General features: G+C 38.9%; 1 protein-coding gene and 1 long non-coding RNA gene across 6 annotated transcripts in view; one reads left to right on the forward strand and one right to left on the reverse strand.

Moving 5' to 3' along the window:
- The first annotated feature begins 208 nt into the window (after positions 1-208).
- Positions 209-24,344, forward strand: part of KCNMB2 (potassium calcium-activated channel subfamily M regulatory beta subunit 2) — a 224,279-nt gene continuing 200,143 nt past the window's right edge. For 2 of the 5 annotated variants that reach the window (XM_070582404.1, XM_070582403.1), the window contains exon 1: positions 643-899. The gene's annotated coding sequence lies outside the window, so the exon portion shown is untranslated. Of the gene's footprint in view, positions 900-24,344 lie in introns of all 5 variants that reach the window. The other 3 variants (XM_008522684.2, XM_008522762.2, XM_070582401.1) reach the window with 3 other exon arrangements.
- Positions 20,626-21,722, reverse strand: LOC139076997 (uncharacterized). The gene is made up of 3 exons (XR_011529101.1): positions 21,607-21,722; positions 21,036-21,142; positions 20,626-20,761 (listed from the first exon to the last, which is right to left on the reverse strand). It is a non-coding gene; the product is annotated as an uncharacterized lncRNA (long non-coding RNA).

Consider the following 24,344-nt stretch of genomic DNA (forward strand, 5'->3'; position numbering starts at 1 on the left):
GTTCACATCCCCACCCCTTCCACCCACCATTCATTCCTTCCATTGTGACAGTAGTGCATGGCATATTTTGCTTCAAACTGGAACATAAAGCTTTGTAAATCAGCATGAAATAATGAATGTGCTCATTGATCTGTTCAGTCCATTTGATACCTAATTTCAGACCTTATATAAATGTATACCCTGAATCCTACCTCAGTAATGATGGTGAGAACATTTCCTGTGGGGACTGATTCTCTTGCCTAACTCTAGAGAACGCTCGTTTTTATAACTGGGAGGAGCAGGAGTCCGCTGGGAGTGAGAGAATTATTTGGGGAATCCTAGAGTGTTTATTCTCAACTTCACTTTCCATGTAAAAATATCTATTTGCAAAAGGAATTCTTTCTCCAGTAGTTAAAGAGGATTTGGAAATCTGATCCAGTAGGCAGGGTGGTGTCGATCTTGGTCTCGTAAGGAAGTGTGAGCCCTCTCTCCCTTTTTAATATGAGAATTCGAAAGCAGTGGGGAAGTGATGTTGGACCTATCACAGCATTGCTAACAGACAGCCTATTACAGTATTTAATAAAAACAGAAACAGCATGCCTATCATAGGCTAATAAATCCTATCTCCTGCATGCTTTAAAAACAGTATGAAGCAGCTTTCACGGAGCCTCAGATAACTAATTTCAAGCATGGCTGTCTAGCGTGCCTGTCACTCCTATTGTCCTTCCAAACTCTTTCAGACATTTTGAGCAGGGAGTATTAAAGCTATGAGTTAGCAAGGGTTGTGACATTAATGGTCCAGAAAAGCTTTAGGCACGAGCGGTAATGATGATTACCGGTGGCTATTCGGAGGACTACACTGGATCGCTGTCATTAAAAATTAAGCGTGGCTTTTGAGGAAGATGTGACAACTACCGGAGGTAGGATTTGCATGTAAAACAAAGGAATCTGTTGCTGTTTCGTGCTTTTTGTTTGCTATGTGCCGCGTGGGTCATGAATTGCAGCCAGGTGCAGAGTGAGAAGCAGGAGGGGAGAGAGGGGAGTGGGAGACGGATCTGCTTAGAGCAAAACACAGTGGATAGTATTATGTTTTATGGCAGAAATGCCTCGAGGACAAACTGGCTCCAGTCTTGTAGCCTGCTGAGTGTGCATTCCACGTTGCTTTTCCCGTGGAGTAGAATGCTTAGAGGTCATGGAGAAAACAATTTGCTTCTTACCTATGGTGCCAGCTGGGCTGTTGGTAGGGTTGAGTGAAGACTTTGGTGGGTGGGAGGCATAATGGTCCAAGAAAAATAAAGAAGAGGAAGCTGTTCTTAAGACTTGAAACCTGTTAGATAAATATTTTATTCCCATGGTCAATGTGCTTTGATAGCCAGAGTCTAATTTTTAAAAGGGAAATTGGAAGATTACAATGGATTTCCCTGATAAAAAACTACTTCGGATTTAATCTATTATTAAGGAAACTTGGGTACCTTCGTCCATTTTGCATATTGAAAGGCTGATCCACACTGTCTGTGTTATTGGTTTTCTAAAGCAGAGCAAGAGTTTTAGACTAAAAGAAGGGGCTTTCTCTCTGTTCCTGCTCTTGCTTTTAAACAGCTGCCGGGGCTGCAGATGGAAATGGTGATTCGTTAGAGGTTACGGACTTGGCGTTCCACCTTTTTCTTTTCTTCTTCTTTTTTTAATCAACAGCATAAAAGCACAATTCTCCTTGAAAGATGAGAGGGGCAGTTGGGTTCCAGAGTCCAGTGGATAATGAGTGAATTTGCAGGGGAAGTTACACTGCTTTGTACTTTATTATGGGATCGGCATAGCTCAGTCAGAAAAGGAAATGTAAGGAAATTATAGACTGAGATTTTTAAAGCAAAAATGCAATGATCAGAAATCACTGTTTCCCCAACTTGATCTATGGTGCAAGTTTCAGTATTTGTCATTGCATATGACCCTCAATGTGACAGAAACATCGTGAGAGAATTTCTCAGTGCTGTTGCATTATTTCCCTGATGGACTTCACAAACTCCAAAATGTAAAGATCTTGCTTTAAAAGATTTTGAAAAACTCTATGTTCTGATGATTTGGTTATAACAAATGGCAAAGATATGTAGAATAATTGTGTATTTATAAAAGAAGGTAATATTCTTCAAATACATCTAAAATTTCTATATTAATGCAGCATTAACTAGAAATAAAAGTGTAAGACAATTATAGTGTGTTTGTTTTCAGCTTAATACCAGAATTAAGGCTAAGTGGGGCATTTTCTCTTCTCTGATGCATTTGAGTTTGTACATTTGTGAGCTTCAGTGTATACTGCCATTCACATGCAAAGTTGAAATCATTGCCCTATAGTGTGTTCCATCTATGCTTAAAGTTGTATGTCTGTTTTTCCTAATAGTCTGGTGACTATTACGGAACCAGCCCAAACTCTCTTGGCAAGTCTTTATGTGACCAAGAGCGTGTGTTCATGAAGCAACTGTTTGGAATTTCTGATGCAATTAAAGGCTGTGACATAGTTTTCTGCTTCTTTGTGGCCAGTGGAATGTGTGACCTTGACCTTGTAAAGTCTCATTCTCTAGCCAATTGTGCTCACCAGTCAGGAAACCATATATAGAAAGAGAGAGCTCGCAATACACAAACAGAAATATACACATGCACATTTACTTACTGCTCTCAGAAGTTTACCACTGATTATTATTTCTATTATTTTCATTAATTTCATTTATTCGAAAGGCACTCTCATTGGCCCTGATCTTACCAATATCTTCTGAATCTAATCACATGAAGCATTTATTTCAGAGGCAATCCATGCCATAAAAGTTGTCAATGGGAGAAATTATTTTGCTGTGGTCATGCTCATAACACTTTCCTGGTAAACTAAAATGACTTTTCACAATTTTCACAGATCTATGGGTAAAGTTCCTGTATTAAATCTTAATAGTTGGACTCTCACAACATGGAAAATATAGGGGAAATATGGTAATTTTTTTCTTTGTAAGTTATGGGGAAAACCAAAACAAGTAATTCAGTCAAAACTACTTTGTGTCATAAATTAATTTCATTACTTATTTATATTGGTAGATATCAACCAAAGCACTTCCAGATAACCTCTCCTTTCAGTTTCTGTTATGTCCAGTAATGAAAAAACCAACAATTCTCCAGCTATACAGAAAGCCAGTCTGGGATCCACCCTAACACAAAAAATAAGCAAAGATTCATTCGGTCTTGTTTTCTCAGTCCCCATGGATAGCACAGCCATCGTATCAGTCACCAAGACACAAGTCACCAAGTTCAGAGTCATCCTTGTTCTCTTTCTCTCTTACATACTCACACAGTCATCATTCTACTTTATTGGTAGATATCAGACCAGACATTTCTCAAACTAATACAATCTTCTCTTTGATCATGTCTCTCCTTTCATCAAAATATGATGAAAACTGAATCTTCAAAAGTATTCCTGCATTCTATCAAACAAAAAAGCAGCTACAGTAATGAATATATCATATAATGCTAATTTTAATATATATGTGTCTATAAAAACACTAGAAAAAGTGAGCCAAAATGTTAGCAGTAGTTATCTCAGTGTGATATTAGTGAAGTTTATTGTTGCAGTTGCCTCTTTTCCCATTATCATACTTTGTAGCACCCCCTGTGTCTTTATCCAAATTCCTAAGTTGTTTGTTGATCCAAGCAAGACGGAGCAGAAAGCCATTCCTCTGTCAGAGCCCCTTCCTCCTTGAGTTTCTTGACACGTCATGAAAAACTTAGCATCATCCTTTCAGAGGATGGCGTCATCCAGTCAGAGACCAACTCCTACCTCTTAAGTCAAATTTCCCAGAAAAGATTGTATGTGTGTCTGTGTGTGTGTGTGATTCTCCTTATTTTATAGATAGAGGATTTTTCAATTTCCTTTGCTGGTTCCTCATTATCTCCTAATTCTTTAAATTTTGGAGTGCTCTATGATGGCTCAACTATAAATCTCTTTTTTTAATCTATACTTACTGCCTAAATGAATCCAATCTAGTCTCAAGGCTTCAGAAACTGTCCCTGCACAGCTCACAAATTCTAATCCCTAACCTGGACTTTTCCCTACCCTCCATACTTACATTTGCAACTACCTACATGGCATTTCCCTGTAAATATCTTACAGGCATCTCACACTTAACACGTTCAAAATCCAATTTCTGAACCTTCACACAAAATGTCCTCCTCCCATATTTCTCCCCATGTGTGTAAATGGAAACTCCATTCTTCCATTTGCTCAGAAGAAAAATCTAGGAGTCCTTTTTGGATTCTCTCTTCCCTTCACTCGTCACGGAAAACTCCCATTGCCTCTATCTTCAAACTGCACCTAGAATTCAATTACTTATTATTCCCACTGCTACCACTCTGGGTAAGTTACCACCAGCTCTCAGATTATTGCAATATTGTCACAATTGATCTATTGCCTCTGTCTCACCCTGTTCCCATACAGACATCCTATTCTATACCCACCACCAGTGGTTATTTCAAAGTTGAAGGTAAATCATAATACCTTCCGCTCAGAAGCCTCCAATTTCTTCCCACCTGACTGCAGATATAAGCCAGATCCTTACAGTAGCCCACAGGCCATGTATGATCAGCCCCCAGGTTCCTCCCTGGCCCCGTCCTCTACCATTCTCCCTTTAGAACTCCATTTCAGCCTCCTGGCTGTTCCTCAAACCTGCCACACACTCTCAAACCTCAGGGCCTTTGACTTTGCCGTGCCTGCTTCCCCTACACAGCTACATGACTCAGTTTCTCACTCTCTTCAGGTTTCTGCCAAATGACGCTCTATCAAAGAAGACTTCCCTGAAAGCCATTTTTCAAATCACACCCCCTTGCACAATTCCTATTCCCAGTCCTTGCTTTTTTTTTCTCCATTGCACCAAATTATCCCCCAACGTTTTATATTTTGAGTTTTTGTTGTCCATCTCTCTCCTGCTAGAATGTAAACTCAATGAGAGCAGGGGCTTTGTTTTCTTCCCTGCTGGATCCATAGCACCAACTATCAAGTGAGTGAATAAACTGATGAATACAGGAATCAAATGTTTTTCCCCATCAAAATCCACTGGTAACATTCGGGTCCGAGCATAAGGTTTTTAACTTCAGGGTCAAAGCCTTGTGTCATAACACCCTGTTGATTTTTTCCAAAGAGAACAATACTCAACACCTTGAAGAAAGTCAAGGAGATTTATCAAGATGATTTTCTTTTTTCTCTCTACACAGGAGGGGAAAAAAAATCACACCACTGATTCCAATCTATGTCAAAGCAAATAAAAATTCAATTTGCCTGAATTTTATCTTATCCAAAAGATGACTTCATTTTCAAAAAAACATCTTCACAGATATATACAAATGACTGTGGACGTAGACATGTCCTATATTTTCTCTGCTCTCCCCTGGTGATGAGAGAAGAGATGGCAAAGCCAAGTTGGAAGGTACACTTGAGGTCAATACGCCTTTCTGAGTGTACAAGCCCCAGTAGCCTGTGTGGCAATAGAAATCAGCCAGTAATAACAAAAAATAATTGTCCTATTCATTTATTGCTCTCAAAATCAGCCTGGTCAGTTTCATGATCTAGTTAACAGTGACCTCTCTACCACTCATAAGGCACATGTTTTCAAATGATTAAAGTATAATAAAATAATCGTATTGTCCAAATTTGGTACAAATAATAATGCCCAATATTTCTAGAATGCTCTACAGTCTACAGAGGTAATGTGAAGTGAAAATAACACAGCATCTGAGACAATCGCAGGCTTTAGCAATAGATAGACTTGGTCTGCATCTCACCTTCTCTGCTTCCGTGTTTAGTGACCATGGGCAAGTTTTTAAAATCTTACTGAGCCTCAGTTTCCTCACTAGTAATTGGTGACAGTAATACCTACTTCTTTGAGTTGAAGATTAAATGTGATAATATATATCGGTGCATGATTAGAGTACTTGGCACAGAGGAGGTGCTTAAAAAGTAACAGCTTTCTCATTGTCATTTAATCTTCACAGCATATCTGAGTAGCAGATACTATACTTGCCACTGAATAGATAAGAAAACTAAGGTGCAGAGAATTTAATCATTAAAATTGCTCAAGGTCAAAGAACTAGTAAGCTATCGAAATTTACTCTCCCTTCACTGACAAAGGCTCCTGATAAATAGAATGTCAGATTAACCATCTTGAATGTATTTTGTGACTAAAGGCTGCTAGTGATTAGGGGAAATTTTTTAAGGGAAGATCTGAAGAAAAGATTTTTCTTTCCTCTGTGAACAATGAGAATGACTTATGTATTCCTTCCCTCAACAAAACATAGACAAACTGCTGTGAAACAACTTAATTGAGTGCTAATTTACTCATTAATAAAACCTCAATCTCTAGACGTGCAGTATAGTGGAGCATGGGAACACAAGCTTCACAGCCTTGAAGACCCTGGTTTGAATCCCAGTTCCATCCATTGTTTAAAACTTGCTGAGGGCCAGCCCGGTGGTGCAGCAGTTAAGTTCACATGTTCTGCTTCTTAGTGGCCCAGGGTTGGCCAGTTTGAATCCCAGGTGCGGACATGGCACCGCTTGGCAAAAGCCATGCTGTGGTAGGCGTCCCACATATAAAGTAGAGGAAGATGGGCATGGATGTTAGCTCAGGGCCAGTCTTCCTCAGCAAAAAGAGGAGGATTGGCAGTAGTTAGCTCAGGGCTAATCTTCCTCAACAAACAATTAAAAAATAAAACTTTCTGAGCCTCACTTTCCTCAGCAGAAATGTAGATGGTAATAGTACATCATGCGTTGTGAGGAATAAATGAGATAATCTATGCATAACTGTTAGCACCATGCTTGGCACACGTTAAGTGCATAATACATATTATCTATCTTCACTTTAACTATTATTAGCTAAGATGAAATTTTAAATATTATGTATATTACAACACTGAGAGTTTGGGTCTAAAGTATCTCCTTTAGTTCTTATTTCCTGGTATTGCATGTCTCTAAATTCATTCCGTAGATTTCATTTAAGAATCATTTAAGCATCAAGGTATCATATGAGAGTTCAAGGTGTTTGAGCATCTAGCCAGCACCAGAAACAGAATTTCCCGAAATGTGTGACATTTGCTCATTTCTTATTAAACCCAAAATGAAAGAGGCAATTCTGAAAAAAAATTGAGAAAATGTCTGCTTTTCTGAGATACTGAACCCAATTTTATATATACAGGTTAAAAGAACTTTGATCGAAGGCCTTTCCTTGGCCTTGTCAGGTTCCAGTCTCAATATTTCCTGTCTTCACTCTCTCTCTGGCTGCGTGGGCTGAATTACGGGTAAACTGATGGGATAAATGCATCATCATACAACATCAGTGCAGGATGTGCATGAAATTGGCAATTAGCATCATCAATTATTCTAGATTTAACATTACTGATTTAGTCATGCAAAGGAATTCAATTTCATTTAATTGCTCAATAAATTTATCACCTCCAATTAAACTATTGGGAAACTCTCAAATACAAATCGACTACGTAGGCTAAACTTTTCCTTAATCATTTCTGAACTTCATCCTGTACCAAACAACTGCTCAAATTTCAGATTCTTGAAGGTGGTTTGTGTCACTCATGATTGTATTTGTGTGGGTGTTTCTTGTAACATTTTGTCATTTCTGAAATCCACCTCTTTTAAGTGCAACTGGTCCCAACAGTAATATCTCTCTCCAAAAGTGTGGTTATGCCATTGTCATAAAAATGTCACAGATTTTCAAGGTTTGATTTTTTTTCAGTCTTCACATGATATTGCTGCTTTTTACTCCAAGGATACCCTGTACCTAGTTCTACCATGGCTCTTAGCACACTGTGCTGTGATCTTCGGCTCACTAATTTGCTCCCCTCCTCCCCAATTAAATTGTAAGTCCCTGGAGGTTAAGGACTGGGTCACAATCGGCATGGTATTTCCAGTGCCTAGCAGAGTTCTTGGCAGTAGTTGATGCTCCAAAAGTATTTCTTGAATGAACGAATCAGTGATCTCTATACCAGATTTGTTAGTGTCCAGTTTGACCTAAGGAGAGCAAATGATCAAGTAGACAAATGAATCATGCTCCTCAGAAATGGAGTGGTGGTGGAACTGTTTATAATAAAGCCCTGGACCTGCCGTGTGCTTACTAACTTCTCATTCACCTGTACTCTCACCTCTTTTCTTTATATTCTCGGGCCCATATCACATGCGTTTTGACTGTTTTCCCATCCCTTCCTCTCTACTGTCTGTCCCCAGCTGCTGCCCTATCTTTCTCAAGTATGGTGGAGACTTTCATTCGAAGCCAACTTCGAGTCTGACAGCTTCAGACAGCAAACACCTAACCCCCTCCTCGTCAAAGCCAGGGTGACAGATGAGCCTGGGTGAGAATTTCAGCTCAGGGGGAGGGGAGGGAGTAAATCAGCTGTCAAAATGTCAAGCCTGCCGACTACTTAGGAAAGAAAGAGGAGATGCTTATATTATTAGACTGGAGTACTGTGGCTCACATTTGCCTGCATTTGTACCAAATAGGGACATGTCAGACCAGTCCCACATGCAGGTTCCTTGTCACCTTGGTATTTTCCTGAGTGTGAAATTGAAACTCCAGAATATTCGGGACATGGGAGCTCATTTTCAGTTTTCAACAAATCCATTCAATGAATGAAAAAGAATAGTTAGGCAAGTAGTGAAATATGTAACTAAACTTTAAAGTATAATTTTTAGCCCAGATAATTAGGCTGCAAACTCTTTGAGAGCAGACACTATGTTTTTATAATTCTTTGGTGAATAAAACTGTGTTAAATATATATGATTTTTTTAAAATAACTTTTTGATTGATATACACTCTCTCCTTCACCCCATTCCCTGAGGGAAAGCCATATTAGAGAAGTCAGGTAAATGTCTTATTATTTACCAGGCTACTTGGCTTGAGATTCAGGGTTCTAGAAACCACGCAAATCTTAATTCCACTGAATCTCTTTTGTGCACTATCTTGTAAACAGGACTTTTATGGAAGAGGAAAGAAAGAAGAGCTTGTGAGTTCTGATGTTGTCTGTTTATTCATAGAATCATGTTACTCACAGATGTTTCTGTGATTGGAAATGATTTACAAAACCAATCCACATGGCCTTCTACCAAATAAGAATTCCCTTTGGAACTTTTCTCAAAATAAAGCCCTAACTACACTACTTGTGTCTGGGGAATTCCATTGTACTTTGTGACATAGTTCAGGACTTTATAAATAATGAGTTTCATTTTTCATATTTTTTAAGTTTTTTTTCATTATTAAACTTTTCACTGGAAAGCTGGAAAAGGTCAGACACCTGACTCCATAACTCCTATCCACAAAGGCAAAATATCTTTAAAAGTGCAACTCTTAGAAAGTTCAAATATAGGCAGCAATTCAAATGCAGATCGAGAATCTTTCTTCTTTGCTTGGATGCAGAGGATCATTCCGGCCATGCTGCATAAGGCCCTTTGTGAGAAGGAGAAAGAAGCAGTTCGTAAATCTTGCCCAAGAGATAATTCTTGAATATCTTGAGTTTGGTTTTGTATAAGCGTCTGAAAATTTCTGACCATATGAAAAATTTGTAGCTCCATCAAACTAAACTATAATTTCCTCAGAAGAATTGTATCTCTGTAGAAAATCTGGAACCATTGATTATCTTTGGATTTTTTTTTCATTTCCAAGTGTACTCCAAATGATCAAACTAAGAGGGAAAAAAAATCAACCTGATATCCAGAAGAAAATAATACCTAACTTTAGAGGCAAAATTGTAACAGGATTGATCCAGTTTCTTCCTCTCTGTGGGGATGATCAATGACTGGTTTAGCTTCGCTTCCTAGTGGTTTCATTTGATCCTGTATGGTGCTTGGGAACAGCCATGTGGGGTTCTCTGTGTAGACAACTCAAGGTAACTATTTGCTTTAAAAACATAAAAATAGAACAGCACAGGAGTCAATTCTCTGTTGGAATGAATCGAAAGAAAAGTAGAGAGAGAGAGAGAAATAAAGTTCTTATCTAAAAGAGAAGGAAGGCTTAGATAATTTGTTACCACATTTGAGAGAATTTTTTGGGTGGATAAAAGATAACAATAGCCCTAGGACAGAGAAAATTGGCTAGAAAATGTCTATTACAACATGCTTCTCAATCTTCTAGGCCTATTTCCCCCTTGGCCAGTGGATTTAGCGTCTCCTGAACTGAAACTGAAAAAAAATGGTACACATAAAATAGATGTGCCCTGATTTATATGTCTATAAAAAAATTAGCCTCTTGTGTAATTTTGATTTCAGATGGTGTTTAGCTTGTTTACTGAAAGAAGATTCTTCCCTAGACCTATGAATGTGCTCAGGCGACCATGCTATTAAAAAAAATCTATTCTCCATCCTGCTACCCTTTAATTGATTGGTCTTCATTTCATGTCTGCATTCATTCAATTACTCATTCATTTATTCAATAAATATTTGTTGAACATCTACTGTGGACTAGGCACTATGATGGGTATTGGGGTTACAGTGTTGAGCCAAATTAGAAATGACCCCATCCTCCCCAACCATGGAGGTTACAGTCCTGGATGAGAAAGGCAGTATTCAAATAGTCACACAAATGAATGTAAAATTATAAACGTAATAAGTGTTAAGAGATTATTTAACTGGAGACATTAATGTGGTCAAGGACATCAGGGAAAATTTCATTGAGGAAGAAACAACTGAGAAGCTCCATAAAGAATGTAAAAGTGAAAAAAAAGAGGAGCAAGTGTAAAAGCAGCAGGAATTAGAGGAGAAGCTTTCTAGGCAGAGAAAAAGACGCGCAAAAGCTAGTGTACAGCACCCTCACTTATTCAACATTTATCAAGTGTCCTGCGTGTGTGTGTGTGTGTGTGTGTAGAGAGAGAGAGAGAGAGAGAGAGAGAGAGAGAGTTTCCTGCGCATATGGAGCTTACATTCTAGTGGAAAGAAATCAATAACAAAACTAACAAGTGAGATAACAAGGAAGCCTGTTACGGAGAATAGATGGGGCTGCGCCTCTGACAGAGGGCCAGTGTGGCTGGAGGGCAGGGATCAAGCAGCATGTGGTTAAAGATAAGGCTAGAGAGGCAGAAAAGAGCTGGCTAGGTAGGACCTTATAGGTCATGTTAAGGAGTTTGCTTGTTGCTCTATGAGCAACGGAAAGCCACCCAAGATGTTAAGCAAGGAGCTGACGAGACATTTGTGCTTTGCAACAAGTACCTAGGCTACAACATGGTGATCAAAATGGAGAAGAGCAAGAGTGGATGCAGAGAAGCCAGTTGGAAGGCTATTCTAGTAATCCAGATGATGGTATCTTGGACCAGGCAGTAGCGGGATGGCAGAAAAGTGGGCAGAAGAAGCCATGTTTAGGAAATCTTATCAGAGAATTGGTGGTGGACTAAATTTGAGAAGACATGGCTTGAATAACTAGATAGATGGTGAGATTATGGAACACTGGGCATGACTAGAGTTCCCTTTCACCAAAAAACATTCTGAAATTGTAGTCTATACTTATGCCTCCACTCCCTTGGTCCCTATTCATTTTTTAAGGCACTGGTGTGTGAACCCTGACCACACTGCTTTCCTGTGACTGTCCTCTTCACTCTTTACAAGAATCTCTTTGTCATCCAATTTGGCTTTTTCACAGCCCTCATGACTCTTGATCATTCTACAGTATTTAAAACTATAGATTTTCTCTCTCTCTCCATATATATTTATATATATATATTTTTTTTCCTTGAAACCCTCTCTTCTCTTGATTTGAATTGTGTTTCATTTCCCATGTCCCCTCCTACCTTACAGTTCTTTCCTATCTTTCTTTGCTGGTTCCTCTTTTTCCTTTTCTTATTTTTTTTTTTTTTTTGCATGTTTTCAGTAATTGAAAATATTATCTGTCTGCACTTACATCCCAAACCATCTCTCCAGCTGTGACCTTGCTCCCTAACCCAATTCTACATTACTTACTACCCAGTAGACATCTTTCTTTGGTTGCCATCTTTACATTTCAAAATTCAGTTGGTAAAACTAAGCTCATGCTAAGACCTATTAAATCCATTCTGCCTCATGTTTCTATTCATTGTGCCACTGATTGCCCAGGTTTTAAAGCTAACAATTGTCTTTGAATCCTCCTCCAACTATGGAACTAATTGGCCTGAGTCTTGTTGATCCTTCCTTCAACATATCTTTTGCATATGTGTCTATTCCTCCCAATACAAAAAAAGCCCCTTTATTCTTACACCTTGGTTATTGTGATAGCTTGCTAACCAAACTCCTTGCCTCTAGCCTGATATTTTGAAAATGCTGTCTTTAAATCACCTGCACAAGAATTACCTGGGGTGCTTTTTAAAAGTGTTAATTCATGTGGCCTGTATTTAATCAGAATCTTTGGGGGTAAGGCATAGAAATTTAACAAACACCCTAGGTAGATCTATCTTCATAAATTTCGAAGAAACCTGCTCTAATCTCTTCCCACCATGTTTTCTTCTACATAGTCCTCCCTAATGAATGGTTCCAAAGCATGACCTTGATCATGGAACTTCCCTCGTCATAGCCTGTATTCACTTAATCAAGCAAAGTCTTCCAGGACTGGACATCACGATCCTCCAATTTTGGGTGTCCGGATAAATTTCCAGCCTCATCTTTACTCTACCTTCCCTCTCTCACCCTAGGTTACAACTGAACTGTGCCACTTGCCACCCCTCAAACAGACCTGTCACATCCTTATGCCTCTGTCCCTTGGCTTAATGCAGTCCTCTCTTCCTTTTATTTTCACCCGTCAAACAAACTTCATCTCTCCTGTGGCCCCTCCTGGGTAAAACTTTCTCTCATCCCGTTCTCATTTTTCCTTTTCCCTCTCCACCCCTCGCCCTCCAGCCTAGGCGTGACCTCTCCAGTCTTTGAACTCTAGTGACAAGTTTGACCTTTTGCTACTTACTTATCACATAGCAATACGCATAAATCAGTTTTCTTTTTTTCTCCTTCTACTTACAAATTTCATGAAGAGAGGAACCATATTTTATAAAAAGACAGATTTATGGAATAGAAAGAAAGTTGGCCTGGGTTCAAAATCCATCTAGTGTGTGTCCTTGGCAAAATCATTTAACTTCTCTGAGCTTCGTCTCTATTTGTTAAGTGGGATAGTGTCCTTTACGTTATGGGATTTGGGTCAGAATAAGGTGAGGTGTCTTGTAAAAAGTTGAGCCATGGGAAATTGCTTATCTTCAATTATTTTCTCCTACAGAAATGGAAATTTCATCATACGTAGTAGTCCTCTATATTTTACTACACTTTCCTTTAAAATATTGTTTTGTCCCATACCGTGCTTTGCATCCGCTTCATACATCAGCCCCTTGCCCACTAATATATATACAAGAATATAGCAACATTATTACTCTTGGCCTGAGGAAATAATTAGAAAAGAGAGCACCAAGTAGGCAAACTATTAATCTACCCAAGTGCTTACCCTTGACTGTTCCTTTTTCAAAGCAGGTGAACAAACAGCAATTTTAGCAATAAGCTAAAGCAAGCTCTCATTAGGAAATGAGAGCGTTCTGTTAAATAAAGGTCAGTAGGTAAAGTAACAATACTCATTGTCTCTTGTTTATGTTCCATCTGGGCGTCATGTAAACTCACTCAAATTTCTCTCCTGAGCATTACCTCACCTAGAGTTTATCCAAATCACATTACACTCCAGCCTGGCTGGGATTCCTTGTCATTCATCAGAACAACAGTGATTTTTTTTTCAAATGCAACTTCTAAGAAAAGTAAGCACATTTTGTCTCTTCAGCTATCTTTCTCTAGCCCTGCAATATTAGGAAAAAAACCTCTTGACCAATTAACACAAAAGAAACTCTCAGCTTAAGAAGGTGAGTGTTATACTGTCATATTGGTTAGAAGGTAAATGAGCGAGGAAGGAGTTGATGCTTTTATGTTCCCGTTTAGTGTTAACTCTTCAGACTGATGAGCCCAAGGGACGATTCTTTGTCTATTTCTCCCTTTGTTAAAAAATAATTTATCCGAACAAGGCATTTTGCTAAAAAAGGTCCTCAAGGAGATTACAAATTATTCAGGAATATTATATCAAGTTCCAGGAGTCAGAAGTGAAGCAAATACTATAGGAAAGGTGCACAATGCTTTGGGTATTTTAGTAGACAAAGAAAAATTACAAATAAAAGCTAAGAAAAGGACAAAACTCCAAGAAGAAGCATCAGTATTAACAGGGTTCCAATCTCTCATTCACTTGCTGATCTCATTGCTGATCTCTCTCTCTCTCTTTATTTTTTTTGCCAATTATGCGGCAGTTATGTTATCTTGAGCAAGTTAACATCTCTGTGCCTCAGTTTCCTCCCCCATAAAATGGGGCCATAATACCTGCCACCTAGAGGTTTTGTGTCAGTTCAATGAAATCATGTAACGTTGCTAGCACAGTGCAGTGCAGAGTAGCCTCTCCAGAAAGGGCATCTGTTGTTATTGATGTGGAAGTGAGCAATCACATCAAATGCTACAGAGAATTCAAAGAGGAAGGGCTTTGGCTTTTGGGATTTGGGATTTTCCTAATTCAATGGTGAAATGGGAGATCATTTTCCAAAACAAGGTAAAGCACCAAAGTCAGTTTCAATGGCCCTAAAGGACTGAGCAGATAGTCAGGAAGCAGATCATTCTTTAAAAGAATTTTTCTCCCCTAAAAGAGAAGTAAGAGTGAGGACTGTTGACAAAGAGCCAGTAAGGAGGCAGGAGTGGTATAGATACTCTTTCCTTGGAGAGGCTGGCCCTGAGGGCATCTGGGCAGTTGATAAACTAGCCTCTTACCTTATTTTGTAGGTTGCACATTTAATTCACAGTGAATTCATCTCCTGTTAGTCTTACAACTGTGTGTGGTAGGCGTCATAGCCACCATTCTAAGACAGAGAAATTGATGTTCAGAGACATTGAAAGTCCTGCCCCAAGTCTCACAGCAAGTGATGGCAGAGCCAGACTTTCCAGCCAGTTCCTCTGGCTCTAAACTTCGGACCATACCACCCGACCTAACTGTGAACAACCCACCACCTCTGCTCCAGAGCCTGCTTCACCAAGACATGGACATTTCTAGAGAGGATTTGGGGGCAAAAACCATAGAGAAATAGCTGTTTGTTTTTCATATGCTCACTGCTAACGAGACCTTAAAAATGTCCACAGTAATACACACCATTTATTGAGCACTTTGTAGATGGCAGGCCCTTACATGACAATATCAGCAGTGGCTTGTGAGTCCTTAGTAAGTTCAAGGCAGCGTGCTAAGCATTTGATATGCATTGTCTCATTTACAGCTCAGAACAAATGAGTGCTCCTATTATTCCCATTTTACACTTGAGGAAACTGAGGCTCAGAAAGAGTGATAAGCTTGCCCAAAGTAACACAACTTGTAGGTAGCAAAGCTGGGGTTCAAGCTGAAGATAGCATAACTGCAAAATTTTCAAGCATTGCCTTTGACACCTGCTGGCCATTTGACATATGTTCTACCCAGGTGCCAACATGCACAGGTCCCAGGTATGCAGGCCTGGACTGCGAAGTTCCAAGAGGATCATGCCTAGAGCTCCAGGAAATGGAGGAGAAGCACATGATTCATGCACAAAGGTCTTGTGGGCATCCAACCCAGGCAATCTGCTTTCCTGCGGATTAGCATCTATCTCTGCTTTCTCTAAACCCCTAATGCATGGTGCTGGCCTTCATCCAGATGCTGACCAAGGTTTACAGATGTGATTCTGAATGGTAACTTTGGAAGAATGATTAACAGCACTCCCACCACAAGCTTCTACGCTGAGACTTAGTGAAAGAGAGAGTTAAGCAAAATGTTTGCAACTGATTTCAGATTTTTTCCTTAACATACCATCAAATTGTTTTTCTATTTTTCTGCAGTCTTATCTTTTGAATAACAAAATCAAAAAATGATTCTATTCTTCTGCCACCAATCTCCAAGATAATTCAGGTTAACAATCCATCTCAGATAAAATATAAATTATATCTCAATTCTCCTTGCCTAATGTCTTCCATAACCCTGTATTTATCAGTGGCATTACAAGCTTTATTTTCTCCCCATCCCATTTTCCCCAAATTGGCCTTGATTTCATCAATGTAGTGTGTGGACCACTTTCCTATAAAATCACCCTTCATCAGTTCAGGTAAAATTTGGACTACAGGTCCTTCCATTTCTGTAAGATTTTTTTTGTTTTGGTAACTGTTTTAACTCAAGCAAATGTAATAATTATCCTTGCTTTTGCTTTTCTTTAAATTATAGAAATTCAAATACTCTATTACTCTGAAAATATTATAATTTGTATTCAACAGCCATGACCTAATAAGTTACGCATTTTAAGCCTCACTAGTCTACTAGATTTATGAATAAATACCACAGTCAATTCTCACAGACCCATAATGGTGTTCAGATTTCTTTCTTCTTTGCTAGGTAGTACAGAGTTTGACGTTATCCATATTTCAAAGGCATAATAAGGAGCTAAGGGTTTTGTTACTGGTAGTTCTTCAATAAAGATATGTAGAAAAAAACCTGCCTATTATCTAGAATGGATTTTTATCACTGCTTGTCAACAAGCTTCCTCTAAAATGATAATGAATTAATTCATATTCGCAAAGGCAAATCAATTTTAATAAAACATTAAAATGAAATTCAAACTGAACCTTCACCTGAAACTTGAACTTCTAAATTGGTGTTTATCTAAAGTCAGTTAAGATTTATGACAGATATATAAAATGTGAGGTAGGAAACAGATTTGCTTTATTATCATACCTAAGTGCCATCTGGCACCGTGCTAGGACAAAAAAAAAAAATCTGGTTTAGGGTTAGTCTTGGTCTGGATGTGTTTACAAGATTTGATGAAAAAATTTTGAAAGATCAATTACATATAGTCAACATAGACTTTTAGAAATGCCTATTGAAAACAAAATTAAAAAGTATACATATGGGCAAGTCACTTGAATGAAACAAATGATGGGGAATGTGCCCCAGAGACAGAAAGGGACATGACGCTGGCTGAGGATAGTAATGTCACCCAGCACTGAGCATTTTCTTGTCAGCTTCAGAGATTCTTATGGTTTTAGGGGAGTGTTCAAATTGGTTCTCCAAAATAAAGCCTTGAGAGAGAATGAGGCTAGGCAGAGAAGAAAGAGTAGATAACTGAAAGAAATCATTGAAAAGGAATATACCAGAGCCAAACTGTTTTATCAAAAATTATTAAAATTAATAAGAGCTAACATTTCTTGATTACTTATTTATGAGTCAGGCACTATGCTATGTCATCTCATCCTGTTGACAAATTTGAGTAGTTTTTTTCTAGATAAGAAAACTAAGGCACAGAGAAGTCCAACAACTTGTCCAAAGTTATACAGTTCTATGTGTTAAGACATTGATTCTGTCTCAGGTGGAGCTAATCCTTATTCCAGAGTCTATGCTCTTAATCATGATTACCAAAAAATTCCAAAGCGCTCTGCATGTACAATAATAACTTTCAGAGCATATGGTTATAGGTAAATTTGGATGAATTCAAACCTGAAATATTTATCAGAGTCAAATTTGAAACTACATTTGGTACCAAAGCACCATGCCTATTTATCATCTGCTGTTACAGAATGGACCTTAAGTCACAGTGCGATTTAGAGAGCATATAAACATTTATGTTTAAAAAAAAAAAGTTTTTTCTCTTATCAGGGCCACCTAGAACCTTCTTTAAAAAGACAATTCCTTCCTTTTTCTCTGATGTAGAGTAAGTGGCCCAACTGCAAATCAGTTTAATTCAGTCCTTTTTAACAATTTTGGGCCCCTTTCAAGAGAAAGCACTTATGCTGTTGCTTCCCCTTAAAAACAAAACTCAAATTCACACTATTTCCATAAAATACATATAATTTACATTCAGCATCAGTAGACTAGTAAGATACCAAGGTTGATAAAAAGATTGCAAGACATGCTCCTTTGCTCTCAAGTTGCTTGCAAGCTGGTATTGATTACTACTCAAAAGAAAGTGCTGCTGGCTTCCCAAAAAAATACAGAAGTTGTGTAAAGGACATAAGTTCCTGCCCTCTGCAAGTGACTTTATCATGAATAGAAGGTGTCTAGGGAGGACCTCACAAGGCTGTCAAACAAATTCCTTCTCAGCAGTTGGCTGATAAGAACAGATGACCAAGGTCAAAGTTCTTGTCATTTTACCTGAGATTTCTTAAAGAAAATGCCTTCAGGATGAAAAGAGAGATGACACAAATGGTGGACTGACAGACCAGAGGAGCTGGCATGTTAGAAGAATGTCCTTACGAACTATAACTGAATGCCCCCAGTGCTACCTGCTGCTCAGGTTGACTCTGCAATAGGAAATTGTAAGAACAATGAGAGTCACAAGAAAGAATAAACGGAACATTTTGCTATTTTTCAGCAAACAGCTCTTCATTATCCACAAAATTTCCACTAGCTAAGGGTCTCCTTCTCTGGTCCATCAACTCCCAATGTGTGTGCACAGGATGTGATTTAATCTAATGGAATCACATGGTGTTAAGAGCATGAGCTTTTTTTTTTTTTTTTTTTAAAGATTTTATTTTTTCTTTTTTTTCCCAAAGCCCCCCGGTACATAGTTGTATATTCTTCGTTGTGGATCCTTCTAGTTGTGGCATGTGGGACGCTGCCTCAGCGTGGTTTGATGAGCAGTGCCATGTCCGCGCCCAGGATTCGAACCAACGAAACACTGGGCTGCCTGCAGCGGAGCACGCGAACTTAACCACTCGGCCACGGGGCCAGCCCCAAGAGCATGAGCTTTTATATCTGGATTTGACCCCTGCTCTTCCATTACCAGCTGTGTCACCTTAGGCAAGTTACTTACTGCTTTCAGTATCAGTTTCTGCATCTATAAAATGGATTCGCATAATACTGACCTTGTAGGTTTGTTGGGAGGTTTGAATGAAATGACACACATAAATGTGTGCTGGTATAATGGGTGATCAAACCAAACTAGTCATGGTTATAAAAGCATTGTCTGTGTTCACAGAGTCCAGTGCCTCCATTACACTTTATGATACATAACCATTTCCATTGTATTGGAGCTGTGTGTATGTGTGTGTGTGTGTGTGTGTATTTTTGTTTACTCAGATTATAAGTCTGTTGTTCTCAATACTAACGCCACCCAAAAAGAGAGAAAGAGAGATGGTCTCTGATACTAAGGGGTTTACAGTAAAGTAATGAAAACTGTACGTGCAGTAATATGTTTAAAAGTAGAATGTACTAAATCTCATACTAGACCTATAAAGTCCTTTAGGACCACCAAGAAAGGGAAGGCTAATTTGGACTGGGAATTTGGAGTGGCGTGATAGAAGACTGGATATTTAATCTATGGCTTAAAACAAGGATTTGGATAAGAATTAAAAGTGAGAAGGAAGAAATAAATGTCTTAAAATTTACAAAGGTAAAATAGACACAACTTGAGGATTCACAGGATATGGGGAGTGAATAAGAGAGAGAAAAGTGAGAGATAACCAGAGTTTTTAAGCGTAGAAAGCTGGGAAACAGTGTTGGTTGAAATTCAGTAGGAGATCGCAGGGAAGGAGTGGAATTGGTAGAAGAGGATGAGTTTGGTTTGGAACATGTTGGATTTGAGGCGGAGGAAAGATGTCCAGATGAGGATGTCTCCTCATGAGGTGTAACTTGAAACTCAGGAAAGGGATATAGATTTCAAGGCCATTTTCATGGATGTGATCATTTAAACTTAGGTGATCACTTTGGGGAAGAGGAAAAACCAAGAATTTGAGAGCAACTGGGATAAAACTGTGAGAAGCAGCTACACTTTGGGTACTTACAGAGATATAATTTTTAAAGGAAACTTTGGGGACCTGGGAAAGAAACCAAGAGAACACAGAATCACAGAAGCCAAGGAAGACAGATTTCACAGAAGCCATGGTGATCAGGGAATGTCAGGCCCTGCAGCCTAGGGATGATGAAGACAGGGGGACTTTGTTGGCTGTGTGGTGACCTCAAAGAAAGCCATTTCAGGACTGACTGGGAGCAGAATGATTGAGAAGGTAAAGTGGGAGGGAAGACGATGCATGCAATCGTAGCTGGAGGGACGAGGGAAGGTGTTTTATTAAGATAACGGAAGGCTGAGCACAGTTGCAGATTGATGGGAAGGAGCCAGTAAAGTGGATTAAAGCTAAGAATAAACAAAAGTTAATTAATGTTTCAAGACCCCAGCACACCAGTTATCAACCCTTTCTGAACATTAGACTCACCTAGGACCCCGACAATAATACCAATGCCTAGTCCTGATCTGCAGAGATTCTGATTAAACTGTTTGGGGCAGGGCAGGGCAGTCATCTGTATTGTTTATTCTCCCAGGTAATTCTAATGTGTATTCAGGTATAAGAACCACTGGTTTAGAAAAATTGGGCATTGAATTAAGGCCACAATAGAGGGTTGCTTTTGGATGACAAGGGCTCTCTTCTTCCTCTAAGATGGGGGTAGGGTGGGAGAATAAGGAAAGGAGGAATTAAGAACAGAAACATTTTGAAGGAAGACCACTGAAAAAACTCATCATGGATGGTTTCAGTCTGAGAAAGTAGAAGGTGAGATGGTTAGAATAAGGGGGCAGGAGTGACGTTGAGTCATGGAAGAAACTTAAAACGTCCCAAACAACTCCTAGGATTCCACCAGGGATGAATAAGGTAATTGTCCATTTACTGCTTCGTTCTTTCTATTGTTTTTGGTTGACCACTCCTCGACACAGAATAGGCATTACGGTTTTTCTTGCTCCTCTAAGGAAAAGAAGAAAAGGAAAATTTATAAACAAGGGGATCTAGAAGAATGGTAAAGTTATAGAGACTTAGGGAGGACTTTCAGTAGAGGTATTAAGAATGAGAAAATCTGGACTGTGGATCTAGATTTCTGTGAGATAGCTTAGAATTTGCCCATAAAGTCATCTTGGAGAGCACCTCACCCAACTCCTCCCATTTAAATGATGAGTAAACAGGTTCCAAGAGATTTTGTGATTCAATTAGATCAAACACCAAGTTAGCACCACCAAGATACCTTGAAATAAAGTCCTCTGATTCCCACAGTGCCTGCTGTTGCTGTACACGCTCTGCCTCATGACCTCTGTGGTTGAGGTTCCCTTGAGCAAAAGGGCTGTACATCCTCTGTGAGGATTAATAAGAAAATCCGTAAATTGTTTTTAGCTCATCGCAAGAGAGAAAAAAAATGTTCAATTTCTTCTTTATTGCTATTATTATGTGAACCAGATTGAATTTGCTGCGTCTCTTAAGAGTTTCTTATGACTCTCATGAAGTTTCCCATTTTAACCTAAGCCAAATTTAAATTGACCATAGAATGCACAGATAACTGTAATAATTCAGGTGCCACACTCAGTACATTGCTTTAAATACAACCAAAGGGAAAGAGGAAAACTGGCAAGCCAGGAGAAGCAGCAAGATAAAGCCTGCAAACTGTAAAAAGACCTATTCCAGGTAATTCAGGCAGGGCAGGGCATGGTGACAAGCTCAGAGGGTCTCCTGCACTACGTAGCCACAGGACACGGACAGCAGCTTAACCCTCTGGGCCTGGGTTTTTCCATCTATAAAGCGAGATGAATGAACCAGATTACCTCGCACGTTCCCTTCCATTTCTGATTATCTGTATTTTAAAGGTTGCCATCATCCTCCAAAAATGTATTCTGAAATAGTTTAAAACAAACTGCATAGACTATCTCATGGATCTTAGTTCCAGTGTTTAAAATTATAAATAAATTCGTCTCAACTTCAGTTTTCTTATTTGCAAAGTGGAGGAGCAGTGGAGTCAATATTCTCCCCGCTCAGCTCTGTGCTTCGCTGGCCTTTTCTCTGCCTTTGGTTAGCTGCACGAGGCACTAGGCTAGTTGCTGTGTACTTTGCATGGTTGAATGCTCTGCTCCCACATCCCACACAGCCACGGGTGGCGGGGCACTGACCAAGGAGCACTGTATCTTGGTACAAATGCCCCTGGGCACCTTTCTCTTTTCCTTCTTTTCCTTTATTCTATCTGAGTGTGCAATACACTCTTGGGTCATCTCAGGAGCCCTGTGGGCATGTTGAAAAGAACTGAGACAGAGAAACAAAACAGAGAGTGATGTGACAGGGTGACATCAGTAAGTGAGGATCTCCCCGACAATTATGTTTCTTTTGCATTCATCCTCTGGAATTGGTAAAGGAATTGATGATGGTTGATACGCAGAAAGAAGCTACAACTAAAGAGAATGATATTGGTTTGGATGTTTCAGAAAATGGCTAGAAGATGGAAAAGTAGAGAATGCAATGTCTCCTGGCTTTGGAACTGTCTGTATGACTGCAAATTCAGGAGCAGAGGGAGATGATAATTTGTGGGATGGCTTTCTTTCAAAGGGAAGTGATTTTTCTTCTCTCAGTTAGATTTAGGGTTGTTTCTTGATTCTTGTGTGTATTTTCTCATATTTCAAAAAATGGCATGGTGTTAATTCACAAGTCTCAGGTTTCAACTCTAATATATTCGAGTTGTGTGATTTTTTTTCTCAGCCTTTCAAATTCTCCGTTATTTTACTGTCAGAATTTTCTTCTATTTGATCAATTTTCTGAAAGAAGTTCTGTCTAGACATGCAAACCAAATTGGAGAATGGATACAAACGTCTAGATAACTCTAAGAAAAGTATCTTAATTGGTTGTTTTAGGCAACAAGTCTTTGATCTTTACTAGTATTAATTATCCAAGTACATGTTTAGATCTCTAATTAATTTTGCATACATATGAAATGTCTCACACAAAGGTATTTACCAATAGTGCTACTTCATAGGAGATTTCCTTCCTCTGCAAACTAGATCATAGTATTTTTAGTGATGAGAAAATATATACAAATTCAAACTGACAGCAATTCACGGATCCCTAATATTCCAATATGCTCTGGTATAAGTCACCCGCTTTGCAAAATGATTATTAATAGCCTGACTGCAAAGTTGTTTAAGAAACATTTCACTTCAAATTAGGCATAATTTTCGTCTTTCAGATTATACAGATGCAGTGTTAAAGCCATTTTCCTTCCCCTTATTCAGTTTATTTTCCCTATTTAAAAAAGGAAGAAGAAAAAAAATATATATATAATGAGGACCAAAAAACTTGAAAGGAAAAAGACAAAGGAGAAAGGAAGGAAGGAAGGAGGGAGGGAAGGAAGGAAAGACAGATTTGGCAAGTAATTGGTCGGGTCGTTTGAATATCTTAGATCACCAGATAGAATACTTTGAGCTTTTCCAAAATACTTTGTACCATTTGTTTCAAACGTTTTTCTCTGAAGGGCTAATTTATTAGCAACAACAGAGGGTGTTGGAGATAAGGCAGGTGGGAACCCAAGTAATTGACAACCAATCAGGAAGTCTTTGTCTGAGAACCTGAGGGAGTAGGAAGCACTGACAGTCAAAAGGAGGGAGACTTCGATCTGGAGAATACTTCTCACAAGAACAAATAATTCAAAATTAAATTGAAGATAACACCCCAGGGAGGCGATTGCTATTCCCAACTTTACTCTTAAGATTCTTCCTCAAACCTTGAGACTGTTGTTGTGGACAAATGGGTCACATTGAGCCACACAAACAGAACTCAATCAATCATCCAGTAGTCAATCAATCAATCAAATCTAGATATTTTAGATCCAAAGCCCAAGTTTTCTTCCCCTAAATGTATTGACATCATTGGTTTTGTTCTCTCTCATGCTTTGAAGAAGCACATTAGCCTTCACTGACATAAAATGATAAAGGTTCTAAACATTAGCTAACATTTTTTAGCACTACGTGTCAGGTACGTCCTAAGTGATGTTTGTTTTGTCTTTTAAAGGAATCTCTGAAATAACCCTATGAAGTAAGTACTATTTTTATCCTCAGATGAGGATACTGACACCTAACTAAAGTTACTTGCCCAAGATACCACAGCTAGTGAAGAATAGAACCAGGATGCACACCCAACACTGCCTGACCTTGAAGTCCACGCCCTTACCCACTACACTACCCTGCCTCCTTAGAGACAATATTGCGTTATTCTCCAGATGTTTCTGAATACTCAGAAGCCCTCAACAGAATATTAGTTTCCTGAGGCTAAAAGCCATGCCACATATTGCCTCTGAATCCCCAAAAGTGCCAAGAATAGTGCCAGGCACACGGTAGGTACTTGAAAAATACCTATTGAATTGAATTCATAAGTGAAAATTCTTTGTTCTAATGCTTTATCCTCTCGCTGTGTTATGAAACTGAGTATGAATCCATAAAATTTTAGTCATAAGGATAATGTTATTGGAACAGGAACAAGATGGCATTATGAATAATAGATTTCAATCTATTAAGCACAGAGC

Source organism: Equus przewalskii, chromosome 18 (genome assembly GCF_037783145.1).
Source record: "Equus przewalskii isolate Varuska chromosome 18, EquPr2, whole genome shotgun sequence".
Classification (NCBI taxonomy): domain Eukaryota; kingdom Metazoa; phylum Chordata; class Mammalia; order Perissodactyla; family Equidae; genus Equus; species Equus przewalskii.